This window comes from Pinus tabuliformis, chromosome 5_2 (genome assembly GCF_031772625.1).
Source record: "Pinus tabuliformis cultivar Carrire ecotype Pingquan chromosome 5_2, CPIR1, whole genome shotgun sequence".
Classification (NCBI taxonomy): Eukaryota; Viridiplantae; Streptophyta; class Pinopsida; order Pinales; family Pinaceae; genus Pinus; species Pinus tabuliformis.
This window is the reverse complement of record NC_142306.1, coordinates 807,527,903-807,549,087: the sequence shown is the minus strand read 5'-3', so window position 1 is coordinate 807,549,087 and position 21,185 is coordinate 807,527,903.

Here is a 21,185-nt window from a genome sequence, read left to right as displayed (position 1 = left end):
TGTATGTTTCACTGATTCGGGCTAAATTAGCAGCTTGCCCTTCTGGAGTATCTTGCCACTCAATATATTCTATTATTTCATCTTCGGCCTGATCCAAGTTAGTCCTGGCTTTCTCGATTTGCCCACATACTGCTGTAGATATATCACAAAGTGACTCAGCTTCAACTAGCTGTTGGCACAAAAGTCTGATCTGAGATATCAAAGCGCCATTTATCAGAGTTGCCTCTGCTCTGAAATCTTCAATACTCTTGGCACCTTTGATACCTTCAAGCTGTGCTGAGAGCTGAACTATTTGATCCTCTTTTGATTTCATTAACAGCTCATTTGATGCCTCCAACTGTGATAATGCCTCTGCCAATTCTCGTGCTTTAATGTCACTTTGGTCTATCCTTAGTTTTTCAATTTGCTGGGTTAACAAATGATTCTCTTGTTGTTGAGCCAGCAATTGTTCTTCTGCTTGTGTCGCCTTATTCTTTGCCTCTATCAATTCTGCTTGCAATGCATATACCTCATGCTCTTTAGTCTTCAAAAGAAGACTCACTTCGGATGCTTTGTCAATGGTTGCTGCTGAATAAGCTCCCGCAAATTGCGACAGCTTTGTTAAGTCTTCAGAGGGACTTAATTCTCCCTTCCAGACGACATTGCCCGTGACTGTTTGCTCATTTGAGACAGAAGGTTGATCAAGCCTTCGCCTCTTCCTTGAGCGTCTTACAACGGCTTTATGCTTAGGGCTGTAGAAAATGTCTAGAGGAGGAATTTCCTCTACCTGAAGATCAACTAAATCATATGGATTCTGAGTAACTTCTTCAACGTTCTGTACAGTGGGTGGGCCACTGGTTCCTTCAAGAACCGGAGAAACAGTAGTATCGGGAGTCTTTAAGGCATCTGAGTCTTTAGAGGCTTCTTTACCACTTATAATGGAATCAAATTGATTCCATTCCTTAATCAATTCAGTATCAACAGAGATTTGCTTACTCTGTTCTTTTTCTTTTTCAATTCTCTGCTGTTCTTCGTTTGCCTCCCGCTATTGCTCCTCTTGTACTCTCCGTTGTTGTTCTTCCAATTCCTTTTTCTGCCTATCTTCCAGTTCTTTCCTTATTTTTTCTTCTTCCTCTCGTTTCCTCTGTTCTTCTATTTCTCTCTGTCTCTGTTCTTCTATTTCCCTTTGTCTTCTTTGTTCTTCTTGCTCCCTTTGCCTTCTTTGTTCTTGTTCAATTTGTGTTTTTTGCTGCCTTTCTATTTGTTCTCTTCTATGACTTTCTGCCTGCAGCTTTCTTTGACTTTCCTCCTGTTCTCTAATTGTAACGGGAGGTGAATTTATTTCTGGCTGATCAGGCTCGCTTGAGGATGAAGTTGGGGTTGTAGATAATAACTTTAGAGGCAAAGTTTGCAACCTTTGCTTTCTAAGCTTATTAAATTCAGTTAATTCCATATCTTCATATCTCATCGCAGCAAGTTGTTTGACTTGACTTATTGAATTAGCACCCATGAACAGGTCGTCAAACTGGTCTTCTTGGTGAACAACCTTTGTCAGCTTAGCCTGTTCCAAGGCAATGAAAGCAGTCTTTTTTGGGTCATAGAGTCTGTTGGGAATAGAAACTAGAGATAGCATTTGGAGTTTTGCTGCTTCCTTTTCTGCATGCTTATAATTTAACAGCGTATAAACTCCAATTCTTAAAGGAAACGATGGCCATCCTCTCTTCTTCTCCTCTTTGAGAGTTTGGGTAACACCTTCAGACATGATCTGATAGGAGATTTCCCGGGCTAGCAATTTGTCTGGCATGTATAAGGGGAGAACATGTGGCCTGGCCTTGCTTCCAAAAACTCTGATATAAGAAAAACATTCTTCGCCGAACCAATGGGCTACGGCTGGTAGGTCAAAAGAGGCTTCATAGGAAATCCTAGGGATAGGTCTGTCAAAAATAGAATAGTGAACAGGAACCATAAAACCATTGCAAATTTGGTACAAATGGTCTTTGTGAGAAGGTTTCCACAGTTTACGATGATACAAATGAATAGGTGTTGGGTCATGGGTTGTCCATCTCCAACCAAGGACAGGAAACTCAGAATTAAAACAAAGGGCATCCATAATGTATGCAGAGTAATAAAATGGTGGGATTTTCCTTTCAGTGACTCTGGTTTTGGCCCTAAACTCACGAATAGCTAAGACCAACTTATCAGACAGGATAGTGGCCCAATCCATGATTATACTATTAACGGCCGCTTCCATTAAGGGAACCATATCAACATGGATATTTGCAGAATCATGAAATCCCCACAATCTACACATCATAATTCCAGCATAGCAGTAAGGTGAAGCCAGAGAGGCATTGGAGTACTTACCCGACATATCCTGCTTGTGTTTTGCTGGATTTTGCCTCCAATCTCGGAGAGGTTTGGCTGGTGATTCATTCTCTCTGGCGAATTTCTCCACAAATGCTCTGTTATAGACTTGCTCGGGATTGGGCAAATGATACATTCGTCTCAAGTCGTCAGGCTTGAGGGAGACGAAAATCCTTCCATCCTTAGAAACGAAGGTTCTATTAGTGAGAGGAATTTCTTCAATTGCCCAACGTACCACATCAGTATAAGGCAAGACTTGTTCCCTGGCTGCTATTCTGTGTAGAAAAGAATCAGCCAAATCTTTAAGAGTTGCCTCAGACTTTCTTAGTTCATCCGCACTTGCCTCCATTACTGTCGCTTCTGGTTGCTCTCCTTCTAGCAAATTGTATGTCCCTTGCCATGTAGTACCAGTAAGACCAGTGCATGTAGTATCTGAGATTAAGCCTTTCCTTGAAGCTGTAGCAGCTTGGCCTGAGGCAGGTGTCGCAGTAGAACCTGCCACCTTCTTGAACTTCTTTCCCATCATATTCAGACTTCTCTCAGTAGTCGAATTCTACACAATGCAAGAGAAATTGTAACAAAGAAATAACAATGACAATCCATAACGGGATAAATATATGATTTGAAGCGTGGCGAGATTATTATTAAAAGAGGCTGCGGATCTAATGATTTGAGAAGGCACCGTAGATGCAATAATGGTGATTTTACGGCCTGCAGCTTCATAAATGACCATTACTTAAGTTTTTAAACCGAATGACCCCTTAAAGCGTGTAATAGATTTTTTCAAAGGTCTAATCGTAATTGCTCGTTAATTCGAAGGGGCAAAGCTTTAAATACGCATGCATTACCTTATCCCTTTACTTAACGGCATTTTGAAATCCGTGATTTTGTCAAATCGATTTTAAATATAACTTTAATGCTTTGAAATAATCACCTTTTGAAACTGAGGTCATCATTAAGCATCATCATATCGCATCGGAAGTGTGTGTGTGGCGTTATCACTTGGGAAAGTTCTTTAGCGAACGCCGATTGCGATATCGCATTCGGCGCGCGAACATAACCCCTGAATGTGTATCAATTGCTTTTAGCGAATGCCGATAGCGATATCGCATCGGGGAAAGGATATAAGCGTCTTATGAAAATGCGCAGAATTGCACCGATTGCCGATATGCGATATCGCATCGGGCCGGAGTGTTAAAACATTTTTCACAAGTCATAGTGTCGTGCCGATAGCCGATTGCCGATATCGCGTCGCATCGGGGAAAAGGTATGTGCCCTTTTATGTGTGTGCATTGGCTATTGCCGATGGCCGATAGCGATATCGCATCGGGAAAAACCAAGATGGCGACCGAACTTGTGATTACTTTTTTGGACTTAACCAAAAATTGCTTATCATTTGTTCAACAAGGGTTTTTGGATAAATTCATTTGATTATCATACCTTATTTGAACAAGTTTATTGATGCCAATTAAAAATTTTAAAAGGGACCCATTTCATATGTAAATTGTTTGTGATAAAAATGTTATGAAATGGGGGGTTGTTGTAGGGCACAACAGGGGGCAAGAATAAAGACTTGTTCAGAATCAAGTGCTTTCACTGTCATGAATTTAGGCACTATGCCACGAAGTGTTCACACAAGAAGACAAGTAAGAATACCTCAAGAGGAGCAGAAGGTGAAGCTTTGGCTTGACAGTTCAAGCTTTATTTTACTCTCATCGCAAGTTTTTCTAGGAAAATGATGGGGAGCATGTGGTACTTGGACATTGGTGCCTTGTGTTGAAATTTGATGACTAAAATGTTTCTTGCAATCCCAACCCAGTTTTAATTTCACCTTATCACTCCCATCCATTTAAATTTCCTTTCCCATAAACATACATTCAACCTATAGAATTCTGGAAATGAAATTTTCAAATTAAAACACATGGGACTGTCAACACATGCTGAAAATAAATATGGACATAAAAAACCGACAACACACATAAAAATACACAGATTTTTGGTCAACTTAGACCTAGGAAAAACCCCTTCAATATTCTATGGGGAAAACCTGTTAGAGAGCTCTTCAAATTCATTTATCTTTCAAGTTCAAGATAATTACATTTACAAACAAATCAAAACAACAAAATACAACTTATCTCTTCAACCCAAAACTCCTTGAAATTGGTGCCCACTTTGCCTCGATTTCCATTCCCACTTGACGTTGAAAATATATATTGTACGGATACAGACTATACTGTATGGATTTTGTATGGTATGTACGGATTTTTTTCAATATTTTTTTAACTTCTCTCAAACGGCATGCCACTCACATCATTAAATGATGTTCGTACTATACCTTCTATTGTCTTCTATGCCTTGATTTCCATGCCTAGCTTTGCCCATAAATCAATCCTTTAGCTTGCTGCAACAAATTTCTCCTTTAGAACTTTCATCGAGCTCTTAGCCTCCTTTCTCCAATATACTCATGAAGAATGAATGCAATATCTCTTTTCTTTCCCCCCTTTTGTTTTCCTAAATGACTTTTGGGCAACCCTAAGATCTAATGGCTCAGATCCATTTAGATCAAGGGATGATAATAAATGTGCATTTAATTCTCACTTTATATTTTTCAACTCACCCACATTGTACTTTATTTCTAAAGTCACTTTTCACTTTAGAATTTAACATTGAATTTACCACTTATAAAGTCACTTTCACTTTATAAAGTCACACTTAGGAAAATATATATTTTGGACACTTTCCCCTAGGTAGAGACTAAACCATGGGAAACTAGTTGTCCAAGGTACATTAAAAATCAACACTCCCTCTTAATGAGGAAATTATTTCTCATCACACCCGTATTGTCTCTGAAATGGACATGCTTGCCTCTTGGCAAGGAATTCATGAGAACATCGACCACCTTCTCATCTGTTGATATATACTCCAAATTCATTTCCCCCTTTTGAACATAATCCCTGATGAAATGATATATGATTTCAATGTGTTTTGACCTGTCATGAAACATTGGATTCTCCATGAGTTTAATGAAACTCTATTTATCATAGTGAATAACCGTAGGTCCAACTCCTGATCAGATAAGCCATACAACAACTTGTGAATCCAAATGGCCTCACAACTAGCCTTGCTAGCAGCCATATACTCATCCTTACAAGGGCTCAAAGCAACTGACTTTTTCTTTCGACTGAACCATGACACAACCGCTGAACCCAATCTGAAGCAACAAAATGAAGTGATTTTCCTGTCAGAAGCACAACCTGCCCAATCTGCATATGTGTAACCTACCAAACTCACTACATCTCCCTGCCTATAGTCTAGACCTTAATCAACAGTAGCGAATAATGTGCTTTGTAGCTACCCAGTGCACCCTCCTATGCTCAACCACGAACTGGCTAAGTGTGTTCACTGTAAAGCATATATCTAGGCAAGTGTTGACCAGACACATCAAGGACCCAATAAGCTACATATGCAATGTGGGATCCACCAAAATAGAATCGTAAGCATGACGCTTCTTCTAGTTGGTGATCATAGGTGTAGACATGGGTCTATAGTCTGCCATGTGAAATATTCTCAACACATCCACAACATACTGCCCCTGCCCCAGAAAGATATGTCCCTCCTCCTACCACACCTAAAGCCCCAAAAAGTAATGCATCAACCCCATGTCCTTCATCTTGAACTCCATAGCAAGATCCTCCTTGCAACCACTAATCAGTCTCTTTTCCCTAGTAATGAACAAGTCATCAACATACAACACAAGAATGAGTGGACCATCCCCTACAACAATTTAGTATAGGTTCGAATTTGCATCACTCTTCGTGAAACCCATCTGCTGCAAGTAAGTATCGATCCTCGAATACCAAGCTCTCGAAGCTTTCTTAAGTCCGTAGAGTCCACGCCTCAATCGGTATACATGGATATCCCGCCCAAGCACCTCGAATACCTGTGGCTGCTAAACATACACGAAGAATACCTTGTTGCATGTTAAAGTTATCGAACACTTAAGCTGATTTGGGTAAATACGGAATCATGATTAATCACATAGGTGCGTAAGTGGCTGATTCACCTATTTAGGGTCCATGATAGACAGTCCTAGACCTTTGCGAAGGTCTAGAGGTTGGTTAAAAGAATTTATATCAATAAGCCTTAGAGGCTTATCGATCTACATGAAGGTAGGTTTAGGGCATAAAAATACATCACGCTCATCTCTGGGGGTGTAAACTTGGTTCCATCATCCCCCCATAATACTTCGGGTGAGACTTTAGTCCGCGCTCTATGGGTTGATGTCCAAAGGGCCAGTAGTGTAGGGATTTGTTTGGCAAACTTAACTTTGAAACTAGGTCAGGACCCACTAAGCCAACAAATGGTTCCGTTGCCAGGACAGGGATCTGCATAAAGATATGTGTGATGTCACATCATTGGAATCCAACTAAGAAGGAAATTGAAGATTGGTTGGATAGAAAGATCCACGAATTCATGATGCAAGAAAACAGAAATCCGCGATTGATGAAAGAACAATGGTTGGATAGAAAGATCCACGAATTCATGATGCAAGAAAACAGAAATAAGCGACTGACGAAAGAACAGTGGTTGGATAAATACCTGTACATAGAGATACATGAAATTTTCTTATGTTCCTTCCTGATCGAGCTATACAAGTGGATCGCCAAATTGGCAGATGGCTAAGGAAGGTGGAGGCTTGACAGTCTAATAATGTGGACCCCAGAGTTAGTGCAAAGATTGGAAGCCTCTAAAGATAAGATCACGCATGTTGTCGATCACTGAATTGATCGTGTCATAGGAGGATTTGTGATAGAGTTCGTAGTCGATACCTCAGCCAGCTACAACGAAGCAGAGCGATGCTTTTTCAAGGGACCGTGAGATAAGTATTTAAGATCTTTGAATACTTGGATTAAAATTCTCTTGTGTGAAAAGCGGGTTATGATATTACCTTGATGTTTGGAGCTACACGAAGTGGAAATATATTCAGGGATAGAGGAAGAACATGCCCTGAATATAGCCCGTTGATTGAGCCTCCTCTGAGCGATGACGAATGAGCAGCACATGCTTCACCGCAGAGAGTTATCCAGTTAATAAGGAAAGGGTTTTCGCGAATACCCCATCTGCAGAGTTGTGAAGACTCCTTCATATGAAGATAGGTTGTCATTGATGTAGCAGTGAAGGTGTAGATAGACATAATTTAGTGAAGAATATGTTGGGAGCAGAGAATTACTACCAAACATATCTAGACAATATATAGCAGAGGGTTGGAGCCCTTGGGGTTGGTGCCTCAGAATTGGAAGGATTGGTTTCCTTGGAGTTGGTGCTCCTAAATCCAAGGTTGGTTCCTTGACAAGACAAGGTTGGTTCCCTGAAGGTTGGAACCTCACAAAAAGTCCAAGTTGGTGCTTAGCAACGAGTTGGAGCCCTATATACATTGTACTTGATTTATTGTAAAGATTATATTAATAAAAGCATTTATTAATTTTCTTCATTTTCTGTTCTAAATATAAATGATTTAACTGGTAAAAATAAAAATTGAAAAGAAATATTGATTCACACCCCCCCACCCCCCTCTTAGTATTTCCAACAATTGGTATCAGAGCCAGGTTCCTTCACTCAAAGCCTAATAGCTTGAAGGTCGATCATTAGAACACAAATGGTGAATCCAAGGAAGTCTTCAATCCTCCTAAAGATGTGTCTCCCTCTACCACTAAATAGAAGACAATCAATTTGTGGAGGCTCCATGGTTCAATGGAAAGTTTGATATATGGGAAGCAAGAATGAGGAATTTCTTAAAGATTCAAGGCATTGAAATCTGGAAATCAGTGATAGTTGATAGCATGATGGATGGAGAATCCAAGGAGTACAATGCAAAAGTAATGAAGGCAATTTTGAAAGGGCTTCCTGATTCTATAAAGAACAATTTAGGAAAATGTTCTTTAGCGAAGGGTATATGGGACAAAATTCGTGACCTTCACTCAAAAGGATCATTAATCATGACCACCAGTCAAGAAGATGATGGAAACCAAGAACGAAATTAAGAACCCATCATAGAAGGTGAAAATGAGAATGATGACATCAAGGCTAAAGAAGACCTAGAAGATGAAGAGAATGAAAAAGATTGCGTAGAAGATCTCCTCACTAAACTTATGGCTACCATGGAAGAGATCATCAATTTGAAAAAGGAAAATGAGGAACTTAAGAAGAAAGCACTAGTTGGTGACCAAGACCAAACAAGGAATAAAGTTGACCATGTCAAGCTTCAAGTACAAGAAAGGGATGAAGAGTTTGCCAAGTTTAAGAAGGAATTTCATCAAAGCAAAAGAAAGCATCATGAAGAAGTCATATCCATGACAAATCAATTGGATAAAGCAAAGCAACGGGAAGATACCTTGTCAAGTCAACTTTAACAAAGGCACAAGAGCTTGAACAAACTTGAAGAAGAGATTGGTTAGTACAAAGTAGAGGTCTCTTCCTTTAGATCAAAACTAAAAGAAGCAAGGAAACAAGCACAAGGAGCTAAGAAGACAATGGAAGCATTGGCAATCATAGAAGGACAACTTGATGAATAAGAAAAGGAGGGAAACGCCATGATATGCCAACTAAAAGCAAAGGATGGAGAAATCTTCAAATTAAAATCTAACATCAACCTTATCAAGGCCGAAACATGTAAAGCTACAAGGATCAAGGAAGAAATGGAGAGCAACATAGCAAAGGAAAATGAAGAAATCTTCAAAATGAAGTTAGATATCATCTCCCTTAAATTAGAAGCAAATGAAGCATTACGTATTAAGGAAGATATTGAGAAACAACTTGCTAAGAAAAATAATGATTGCGAAAGATAGGAAGAAGAGGTTGTCTCCCTCAGGAAAAAGGTTGAAGGGATGGAAAAAACCCTGAAGAGCTCTCAAGCCCCTGATGACATGCTAAGCCATCAATGATGTCCATTTGATAAATCAGGTCTCGGGTATGCAGGTGAATCCTCAAGCAAGAATGATAATGCTTCAAACAAAAAGGATGTGAGGAAGCCAGAAAGAAATGTTGATGCTCCCAGATTCAACAAAGGTAAAGATAAGAATCAAGGTGATAATGAAGGAAGTCTTGTTCCGAGAAGAAATGCAAATGTTGTCAAGGATGCGAGAAGCAATAATTATCATCAAAGGATCTCAAGGCAGAAAGGCTTCAGAAGTACATCAAGGAAGTCTCCATCTCCCAGGTACCAAAGTTTATTTCTTGGTTATTGTTATTCTTGTACAAACTTTGGACTCAAGGCAAAAGATTGTAGGGCTTATAATGATCCTCGTCAATCTCCGAGAAGCAATTTTGCAAGAAGAAGTAATGAATTCTTATTCATGAACAACATAGAATGCTTCAAGTGTCATAACATTGGTCATATGGCATGTAATTGTAACTTGATTTGGGCACCTTCTCGAGCTAGAACCATGCCAGAAAAAAAGCTACACAAGTATGGAGAAGAAAGCAAATACAATCTGAAAAATCTCTTGAACCCTCCACCCAACAACACATGTTGACTTGATGAAGATATTCTTGATATTTTGAGTGTTTGATGATGGGATTCTACCAAAAAGAGACCATGCATACAGTTAGGGGGATTTGGTGATTCTTGATCATTATTGCAGAAGCTATTCATGAAAGGGTCCTCATGAAATCCTTGTTGAGCTATATTAACAATCATCCTTTGATAAAGATCATTTCTTAGGAGAATTACATTGAAGAACATGATCTTGTAACCATTCTTTGGACTGTTGTTGAAGATTTTTTCCACTTGATCACTAACCAAAAATTGGAACAGCAGAGAAGGCCATCCAATGCTAGATAAATAAGGCAAATACCTATGTTGTTGGTACTACAGAAGTTGAATGTCTCGACTCAGGGATATAATGTGAGAACAGGTAAATCAAGGACAGTAATAGAGGCAACCTTCACACAAATAAACACATCTAGGAATGGAGCTTGAAGCAAGAGTAGTTGGAAGAATCTAGCATAATTGAAGCCTTGCAAAAAGTTGTCAACCAGTAAGAGAATTTAAAAGATACTCACAGATTGGCTATCAAAATCTATTAGTGGAGATAACTTGTAGGTTTTGGTCTAACAACAATTGTGATTCCTCAATTGAAGATGTTGGATATTGTAAATCATGATTTCCAACAGTGATCTCTGCATCTTTTGAATCTTGTTGAAACAAGATAAGATCTAATTGACCTACGGACCTGTTGTACTAAAATAATCCGAATATCAAAATGCAATTATGAAATGCAGTGACCTAAGCATAAAGGTGAAGTGTGATGTTTTTGAGCATAAAAGTTTGTGGACCTGTGTGTACGTGCCAATTTCTCACAATAACCATATCGACATACGTCTCATGACTACAGTAACAGGGTTATTCTAGTGCAAAGAATTTCCAGTGATAAGGCTACTCCAGGACATGACATTGTTTTGAATATTTATATATACATATATACTTGGTTCAGTACCCGCCAAAAGAAACGACGACCTGAGAAAATTCTCTATAAAACATTGGCTTCATCATCAATGTTGCAACATTCAGAAAGGGTGATTTGTAGCAACATCAAGGAGAAGCACAGAGACACAAAGGAACTCGGATCTGAAGAAAGATAGCAAGAAAGACAATTTCAGTGACATTTTCTCTTGATTCAGACAATGAAGGCCTCTGAATTCTGACTGTGGAGACAACAAAGTATGGATTGAAGCATAAAAACTTGGAATTGAACATTTGATGTGTGGTTATTTGCAATATGTTTGGAAGCATTAAAGTGGAGCATATTTAAGCATTGTTGAAGCCATGACAAAGTAGTTTCTTTTTTAGACATGAAGAAGGGATAATGTGCTAGTTGATGATGAGGCAGCAATCCTTCTATCTTGAGTAAAAAGAAGAGCACCATGACAAGGGGAGTCCTTGTGCACTCCTTTACCATTGATGTCAAAGGGAGAGAGAAGAATAATATTTCCATCAATGACAAAGTGGGAGATTGCTAATATAGGTTGTCATTGATGTCAATATAGCAGTGTTTGTGATGGCAAATTCTTTGATACATGATTTCCCATTGATGCCCATTGATCATAATGCTCATAGTGATGAAATTTTGATACATGATGATATGATGAGATGGAGGACCCAAGTGGATTGAACAGTAGGAGGTCAACTGAATAGCAATTGAACAACAAATGACGCAGGAGGTCATTTGAACAACAATTGAATAGAAAATGACGCACGAGGTCAATTGAACAACAATGCAGGAGGTCAATTGAACATCAATTAAACAACAAATGATGCAAGAGTTCAATTGAACAACAATTGAATAGTAAATGATGCAGGAGGTCAATTGAACAACAAATGGCACAGTAGATCTAGTAGAGCAACAACGATAACAGAGGAGTAAAGATGAAAACTATCGGAAGAGTGGAAGAGTGAACAGAAGTCACAGGAGTAACAAATATCGGAAGAGCGGGGGTAGGAAAGTATGAACCTCCTTCTGAAGTCCCGCACTTAATCCTAGCCATCGATCTCATAGTCAACCCTTAGATCACGGTCAACTGTGGGGGTGTTGTGACCACCAACAACCCCCCTCCTTCTTTAGTATTAGCAATAACGCTAAAGAAGTGGGGACCCTTAGTAAAAAATCCAAAAAGCTTTTATAAATTTTTTTGTATTATACTCCTAAAAAAAATATATATGCATCACACGGAGAAGAGTCAAGCCTTCCTTTATGAGCACATTAAAACAACTGCAAAGAAGCGGCGCGAAATTCATCGCATCGCGTACATTAAGAAGCGCCCAAAAATGAGAATCTTAATAAATCTCCGATGGCCAATACGCGACATCGCATATCGCAACGTCGCATAAACAGCACACGAATAACTTGGCAAATTGCAGCGATCTGCGATCTGTGATGCCGCGATACTGCGATCTGCGATAACTGCGAGTCACAGAAATCACCCATCGCAAATTTTCCTCGGCTCAACACCCAAGAAAAGTTGTCCCTAAACCAAAAATTGAGCGCACGACTTAAAGAAAATTAATGAATGTACGCCAAGGTATTCATGAAGGACAATTTTGTGTTTTTCGAAGAGTCAGTTCACTGTGGGTGTCATGATTTTATACATTCGTAGAACTTGAAGCTTTCATGTCAAAATTTATTATCATTACTTTTTCCTTTGCGTGAACTGCACAAAACATCTAAGGAAAAGGGGGAAAGCGCCAATGCTCGGAGAACAGAGAAGAGATGCTCTCATAAACGAATACCGCATGCAACAGAAACACAAATTTCAGAGTGCTGCTGAATAGATACTGATATCAATAGGCGATTCGACACTCAAGGTCAAGAAACTCACCAAAGCAGCATGTTTAAAAAATTCTGAAGCTCATGCCCGGTAAAGGAAAAAGCGCTAAAGGCGGAAAACGCACCAGAAAGGCCCGGATCAAAGAAAGGAGGCAGTTTTTTGATGCGCGATTAGCGCCTAGCGCTAATCGCGCATCGCTAAGAAAATTGTTCAGAAATCAAAGTCCCTAACTTTCTTAGTCATCCACGAGTCTGGAAGCCGAGATAGCAAAAGCAGAGGCAGTTGAAGAAAAATATGTGTTGTTACCAAGCATACACGCAGTGAACTCACCCAACCAGAAGATGATTCTCAAAAAATCTTCTAGTTTACTAAAAAGAGGTGCCAGCGATTGCCATTTCTATTTTCGTCGCTCAAACAAAAGCAGAAGACGACCAGCCGACTGTTCCCAAGCAAATGTTGCATGCTCACAACACTAAGGAGCAAATGCAGAAATAGTTAGAAATTAGATTCAATTTTTAGAAATAAGTTTGCTTAGATAAAGGGCGGTCATTTTAGAACCGTATCCGAAATTTATTTAATTAAGTTATTTAGTTAGCAGTATTTAAACCCTTCTCATGCATTTGGAGAAGGGTCCAGAAATTTGTCAAAAACTTGTCCTCAGAACATGCACTTCTGCACCCTCAGAGGAGGTTTTGATGAATGGATGGATCGAGGTTTATTAATGTTTGCATTTGATATCTGCTACTGATGTTGCACTTCTGTACTCTTGGTAGATATCAGAACAAGGAGAGATAAATCATTATTACTTGAAGCTTATGAGTAGGACCAGTCATAAATGGTACTTTTATCTCTTGGCCATTTCTGCTTATATTCTTGAAGTGATATACAGTTTTTAGTTGTTTATATGTTATTGCATGAATGTGTGAGTTACCATTTGGCACTTTTGTACGGTGGAGTCATTTATTTATGTTTGATATATGAATAGCTTATTATGCGATATGCTGTTCACAACTGTTTTGCCTAACTTTTTATGCAAATTGGTTCATCTTAATTGATTTCTATTCTTATGATAGCTGAATGATCTTTATTACCAGTTATTGTATGAAATCTATTTAGATCGCATAATATAAGAATATACACCCCGGGTTAGCATAGATTAGATGTGTTGTTTTCATTAGATTACAATAGCATAGAATTAGATTAAAGTAGCTTAGATCAGAACTCTTAGATAAGCATAGTCCAACTCTGCACACACACACCCTTAGATTGGGAAACTGGTCCCATTATCCCCACTCGAACCCGCTATACCAAACGGATAAGGAGCTCAACCAAGGTCCGGACCGGGTGGGTATCCCCCTTGTTGTCGACCTGATTTTCGGGGCTTCAACATATTTGGCACTAGAAGGAGGGCCTGAACTATGAATGGCACTTAAATCAAAATCTAAATACCATTCTGAGAGTAAATCACCCTTATCATCTCCCCCGACTTCTCCAGTATATTTAAATCCAGAATCGGAAGTCGCTCGAGTATCAATCGATGCCGCACACCTTGATATTTCAAACCAATTTACCATTAAACCTCCTAAAGTCGAATCTCTGATTCACAAACTTCAGGGATTTTCCATTTCTCATCAGAGGTCTGATAAATATCAAAGCAGTGTGACTTCGTAGTACAATCCTGCTCATCCCCTAACCAGATTGAAAAGTGAAAAATTTGGCATCCAGCCGACTAAGTTGCCTCTTCCCACCAGGAAAAGAGCAAGGAAATCACCACAAGAGTCTGACAGTGAGACTCTTTCGCCTACATCACCCATTTCAACTACCTCACTGCGAAGTCAACCACCCACACCTCCATTCCAAACCATCATTCATCCATCTACCACAATCCCTCTTCAATCATCTGCAATCATAGTATCCTCATCTTCCCAACCGCAGAGATCATCTCCTGCACTTTTCTTTACTAGCATCTCAACGATGGCCCAATCTCCATGGAACAACCCTGGGGTAGTCTTGATGCCTGCACCCTTGAGCCCAATACCGGCCCATCCTGAGAAATGGCTGCCTAAATTCAATCCAGAAGCAAGCATGCTAGTAGAAGAACACATAAACAATTTCATGCTTTCTATCAATCTCAATGGAGTTACTAATGAAGATGTTGTTGTTTGTTTTTTCCCCTACACACTGCAAGGAACAGTCGGGTCATGGTATTTTTCATTACCTTCCGGGTCTATCACAAGTTGGGATATCTTCCACAATCAATTCCTTATCAAGTTTGGTGATGACAAATCAACAACAACATTAATAAATGACCTATCCAATCTCAAGGCCCAAGCTAAGGAACCTATCAAATATTTTGATTTACGGTTCAATAAAATTCTCAACAAAATTCCTACTGCTTCCCAACCCATCGAAGAAGTACGATGTGAATGGTATATTACTGCTTTACCATCAAACATAGCAATCTTCATGGATAGAGCAAATAAAACAACTTTAGTTGAAAACATGACAGAGGCGATAGCAGTAGAGAAACGCGTAATAGCCCCGGAAAAGAGATCCGCGATAGAGGAACGGAAGCCTAAAAAAGTCACCTTCAAGGAAGACTCCAAGAAGAAACAAACAAAAGACCCTTTCGATTTGGAAGGATTGCAGAAAGTATTAAAGACCATGTCTAATGAGATGATTGACATAAAAAAACAAGTAGCAGAAACTTCTTTAAAAAGCCCTACAAAACTTTTAAAAGAGGTCCTTCAACGGATACAAAACCACCCAATGCCATCTCCAATGCTGAAACTGAGGAAGAGGAAGAAGAAGAAAGTGCCACTGAAGGGCAAACCGATGACGAAGAAGTTTTGGAATTACAAGGAATGTGGGATTTCATCCTCCCACAAGAAGAGGATCAAGAAATATTTCCGGTTAGCACACGAAGAAAAAATCAGCTTGATCCTCCCCAAACTACCCCTAAGCAGAAGGGCGCAAGCCCTACAGCAAAAGATAAAGTCGCAAAAAAGAAAGCAACAACTAAAGCGACTCAGTCTAGCCCAGTCCGAGCAGATCAAACAACTCCATCAAAAACACTGATAGTGTCGGATGAAATGGAGTACAATATTGTTGATGACATGAAAAAGACTAGGGCTAATATTACCCTTTATGAATTGAGCAAATTGAAGCATCAATAGAAGATAATGATGAAAGAATTACATGCTGTGCCTATTGTACCTTTGCCCGCCGCTATACTCTCTCAAGCTTCCCATAACATGGGAAGACCTCCAACTAACGCATTCAATAAGATTGATCCAAATGATATCACCTTAATTGGAGGAAGATCAAGATCTCACACTCCCTCGTTTCTTCTCACTTACGAGATTTTTAACAAAAATGTGCACAATTGTTTGGTAGATTTCGGTGCTTCTTCGAATATTTTACCCAGATCAATATGTGCTAAGCTAAATGTTCAACCACAAAAATCCGCAGTGCGTATAGTTCAGCTTGATCGATCTCAAGTCGAAGTGATTGGTGAAATTAATCAAGTAACCATAATATTGTCATCTAACCCGAAGGTATGTCAAGTTATTGACATTCTAGTGGCCGATATCCCAGAATTCTATGGATTAATTCTTAGCAGGGATTGGTCCGAGAAACTCCACGGATACTTTGCAAATGACTGGTCGCACATGTGGCTACCCTATAACGATAAACCGAATCAGATAAAGGTTGAACGAGAATTACACCAGAAGTACATAGTAACGAAATTAGAGGGAGAAAATGAAGCAGTATCGTATAACAGCAGTATCATAGGCAATTACTCGGTAGATTCTTTTCTCGGTAATTTCAATGCTCACCCATCACCTTACTTAGAAAATTCAGTTTTGTCCCAAGTCAAAAAAATTTCCCAAACTGATAGTTCAAAGTGTGTTAGTTTTGTAGATGAACCTGTAAATACATCTTTGTTTTGGAAATTATATTTCGATGGCTCTAAATCTAACGAAGGAGCAGGAGCAGGATGCGTTCTGATTAGTCCAGAAGGAAACAAGACCATGCTTACATGCAGACTCGAATTCAATTGCACAAACAACATAGCAGAATATGAGGCCTTGGTGCAAGGCCTATACGAAGCAATCGGGTTAAACGTCAAGTATCTTCAGGTCTTTGGAGACTCTGAGATTATCGTCAAACAGGTACATAACACTATACATTGCCTATCAGGTCATTTAAAACACTATCAATCTTTAGTACAAGATCTGACTAAGCATTTCATAGCATTTAATATCTCTTCAATCCTGAGACTCCAAAATGCGAGTGCAGATGTTTTGGCTAACGTAGCCTCTAGGCTTATTCCCTCCGAAAATTTTAGTCCAGATAGATTCTCAATAGAATTAATCTTTAGACCATCCATCCCTGACAACATTACAAATTGGAGAGTATTCAATGACGATCCTGATATTGTAAATTTCCTCACTTCTGAAGAATCCTACTCTAATCAGATAATTGACGAGGACCATCACGATCGACAAACACAACAAAATAGCACTGATAATGCTATACTTAAATCGGTGGTTAAGTTAGAAGACTTGTACGATTTGAAAAATCGGTTTAAAAGGTCTACCAATTCAAAGCTCTACAGTTCAACTCTGAACTACAAATTAGTAAACCTAGGAACCAATGATAAACCACAAAACATTAATCTAGGCATAGGTTTGGTCCCTGAAGAAAAACTAGTGTATATTCGTCTTTTGAGACAATATAAAAATGTTTTTGCCTGGAATTACGATGAGCTGAAGACATACGACACTTCTATCATTCAACACACTATTCCTATGATTAACAACGAAAAACCTGTCCAACAGAAACTGAGAAAGGTCCACCCCAATTTAGAAGATCAGATAAAGACTGAGCTAAATAAGTTATTAAAAGCCAGAATAATTTTCCCCGGCAAACATTCCAAATGGGTCTCCAATATGGTACCCATTAGAAAGAAAAACGGAGATATTAGAATCTGTATCGATTTTCGGAATCTTAACAAAGCATGTCAAAAAGAAAATTTTCCTCTTCCACCTATGGAACAGATATTACAGGCAGTAGCAGGCTCAGAACTAATGTCTTTCTTGGATGGATTTTCAGGATATAATCAAGTGTTGGTGCATCCCAATGATCAGTTGAAAACCGCATTCAGAACTAAATGGGGCACATACGCATATCGGAAGATTCCATTTGGTTTGATCAATGCCGGCGCTACATTTTAAAGAGCCATGGACATCGCATTTAAGGGTTTAGTCAACAAATCTGTAGTGATTTATTTGGATGATATAACAGTGTATTCCAAGAAGCGAAGCGACCATCTCAGAGATTTAAAACAAATTTTTCAACGATGTTTAAGGTATGGGATTTCACTTAACCCGAAGAAATCTTTTTTCGCATTAAGTGAAGGAAAACTTCTAGGATTCATAGTGTCAAAGTCCGGTATTCACATTGATCCTGACAGAATCAAAGAAATCTCAGAAATATCCCTACCTCATAATAAAAAATCCATGCAATCTTTCCTTGGTCAAATCAATTTTGTAAAGAGATTTGTCCCAGATTTTTCATGAATTGTGTCTCCTTTGCAAACCATGATTAAAAAGAATTCAACTTTCAAATGGGGTCAAGATGAACATGAAGCATTCAACCTGATAAAACAAGCTATTATTAATGATCCATCTTTAGCAACCCTGAAATTTTCAAAATCTTTTGTTTTATACACATTTGCCTCAGAAAAATCATATGCTGCGATTCTAACCCAAGCAAATCAAGAAAAAACAAAAGCTCCAATTGCGTTTTTTAGCTCAAATCTACAAGGTGCTGAACTCAATTATTCAGACGTAGAGAAACAGGCCTATGCTGTTTTCAAAGCGGTTAAATATTTCAGACCTTTCTTACTCAAAACCCATATTAATATCATAGTACTGTTTCCAGCGGTAAGAAATCTTCTAGTACATAAGGATATGGGCGAGAAAAGAGCGAACTGGATCACTGCTTTACAGGAATATGATCTTGAGATCAAACCAGCAAACATTGTAAGAGGTCAAGGCTTCTACAAGATGTTGGCTGGAGCATCGCAAATCCCTGAAATGTCATCCGAAGAGGTACAAATGTATGAGGTAAGCATGAACGATGCAGAATCATTGTATGCTGATATCATTTATTATCTTAAGAACGGGTATGCTCCATCAAACCTAGATCACACTAAGAAAAGAGCTCTGAGATTGAAAGCTAAACAATATCAGCTCATAAATGATATTCTCTTTGGAAAGAATTATGATTCTATTCTTCTTAGATGTCTTGAAAAAAAAACTGAAGCCGAGAAAGTTTTACAGGAACTCCACGATGGACCAGCAGGCGGACACTATGTTGGAGATGCTACTGCACATAAAATTTTACGTGCAGGATATTACTGGCCTACGTTGTTCAAAGATTCACACAGTTACGTGAGGAAATGTCAAGTCTGCCAAACTACTGCTGGAAGACAAAAGAAGTCGTCCCTCAGCCAGTGGGGCTTGGACATAATAGGTGAGATCGTTCCTCACTCTTCTAAGCAGCATAGATACATCCTCACGGCAACAGATTATTTTACTAAATGGGTAGAGGCAGTTCCTCTCAAGACAGCTAATTCGGAAAATATTATCGAATTCATAGATCAATTTATAATCACTAGGTTTGGATTGCCAACGGCTTTAATATTTGATAATGCATCATACTTTTCTGGAAATGAAATGACTGAGTTCGCACTTAAAAGGGGATTCAAACTGAAATATTCGACCAATTACTATCCGCAAGGTAATGGGTTAGCTGAGTTAACAAATAAAAACCTAATCAGGATTATTAAAAGAATAGTTGACTAGAACCAAAAGAATTGGCATAAAGCTTTGATAAATGCTTTATGGGCAGATAGAATAACAAAAAAAGTTTCTATCAGCACTTCCCTCTTTAATTTAGTTTATGGGAAAGAAGCGGTTCTTCCAACTCACTTAGTCATTCCCTCTTTGTCTTTAATATAGTACATTGATGAAGTACCTACTTCCTCCATACAACTAAGACAAATGGAAATAATCAAATTAGAAGAACAGCGAGAACAAGCTAAAAGAACCCATGCTCATCATCAAGCGCTAATAAAATCCTCTTTTGATTCAAACAAAATGACCAGAAAAAATTTTCAGATGGGAGATTTAGTTTTAAAATGGGATAAAGCTCATGAAGAAAAGGGCAACCATACAAAATTTCAAAAGATGTGGCTTGGTCCTTTTCAGATTGTTGAAGTCATAGGTCCATCAACGTTTGTCTTACAGGATCTAGCAGGTAGAAGGGATTCTTTGCCTGTGAATGGTCAAATCCTTAAAATATATTTTCCATAGAAGATTATTCTTCTATTTTGTAGAATAGTTTTGTTTTTTCTTTTTCTTTCTTTCATAATAAAACCGGTTGTTAATGGTTACTATTGGTATTCGTGAAAAGACACCAATTCTCTTTCAGATTTTGAGCTTTTCGCTTGTATAAATAGAAAATTTTTGAAAATCTGATCTTTGTTATTGATAGACAAAGCTAAAAACTTTAGCCTAGATATGATATTAGTTTCAACTTCAAAAAATTTGATGAAAGCAACCTTTAGCGAAGGAATTGTTTTATATCAGCACAATGAAATGTATCAATAACAAAATAAAGATTTTCTGTGAAACTGCTGTTTTTTTTAACTCTATTATTGTCGTCCAGAGCTTTCTTAAGGAAAGCGATGATATCCTCCCTGTTAAGGAAAATCGCAGCATTCAGAGAGACAATCCAAGAAACACTATATCTCAAAGAATAAGAGGTCTCATCACGAGCCGGCTTATCATGATCACAAATATTATAACTTTGCTGACTTTGCCAAACACTGTCCATCAAAACAGGGCAATGACTCAAGATTATTGAAATCAAAAGACAAGGGGTCTCATCACGAGCCAGCTTGTTCAGCAAAAGTGTAAATCAAGTGAATGATTGTGTCATAATTTTGGCTACCAAACCAAGACATTGTTCTTTAAGAATAAAAAAGGAAAAAGTGTCAAAATGGATTGTTCTTTGAGGGTTGTAGATAACCTTAAACGGGATAAAGGATCATTGCTGGGTAACAGGTAACCCTGTCGAGGCTATGGACGCCTGCTGGCAGCAGAGGCTCTACCTACGACAAACGAGCATATTTTAAGGCTAGAACACAGAGAAAACTTTATTTTATCTTTACATGACCAAGTAATGGCTGATGTAGATACAAGGACAAGACTGAGGAAGCAAACAATTAGAAAAGAAAGAAGTTGAAATAAAATATCATTGATAGAATAAGGCATAATGTACTCTATCTGTCCATAACAAAGTTTAGATTTATGAAATTTTTTTCTGTTTTGGAAGTTTAAAGAATTCAATAGAAAGGCAGAGATAACTGGTTCTTCCAAGTGAATCACCATTGTTGTGACCACCAACAACCCCCCTCCTTCTTTAGTATTAGCAATAACGCTAAA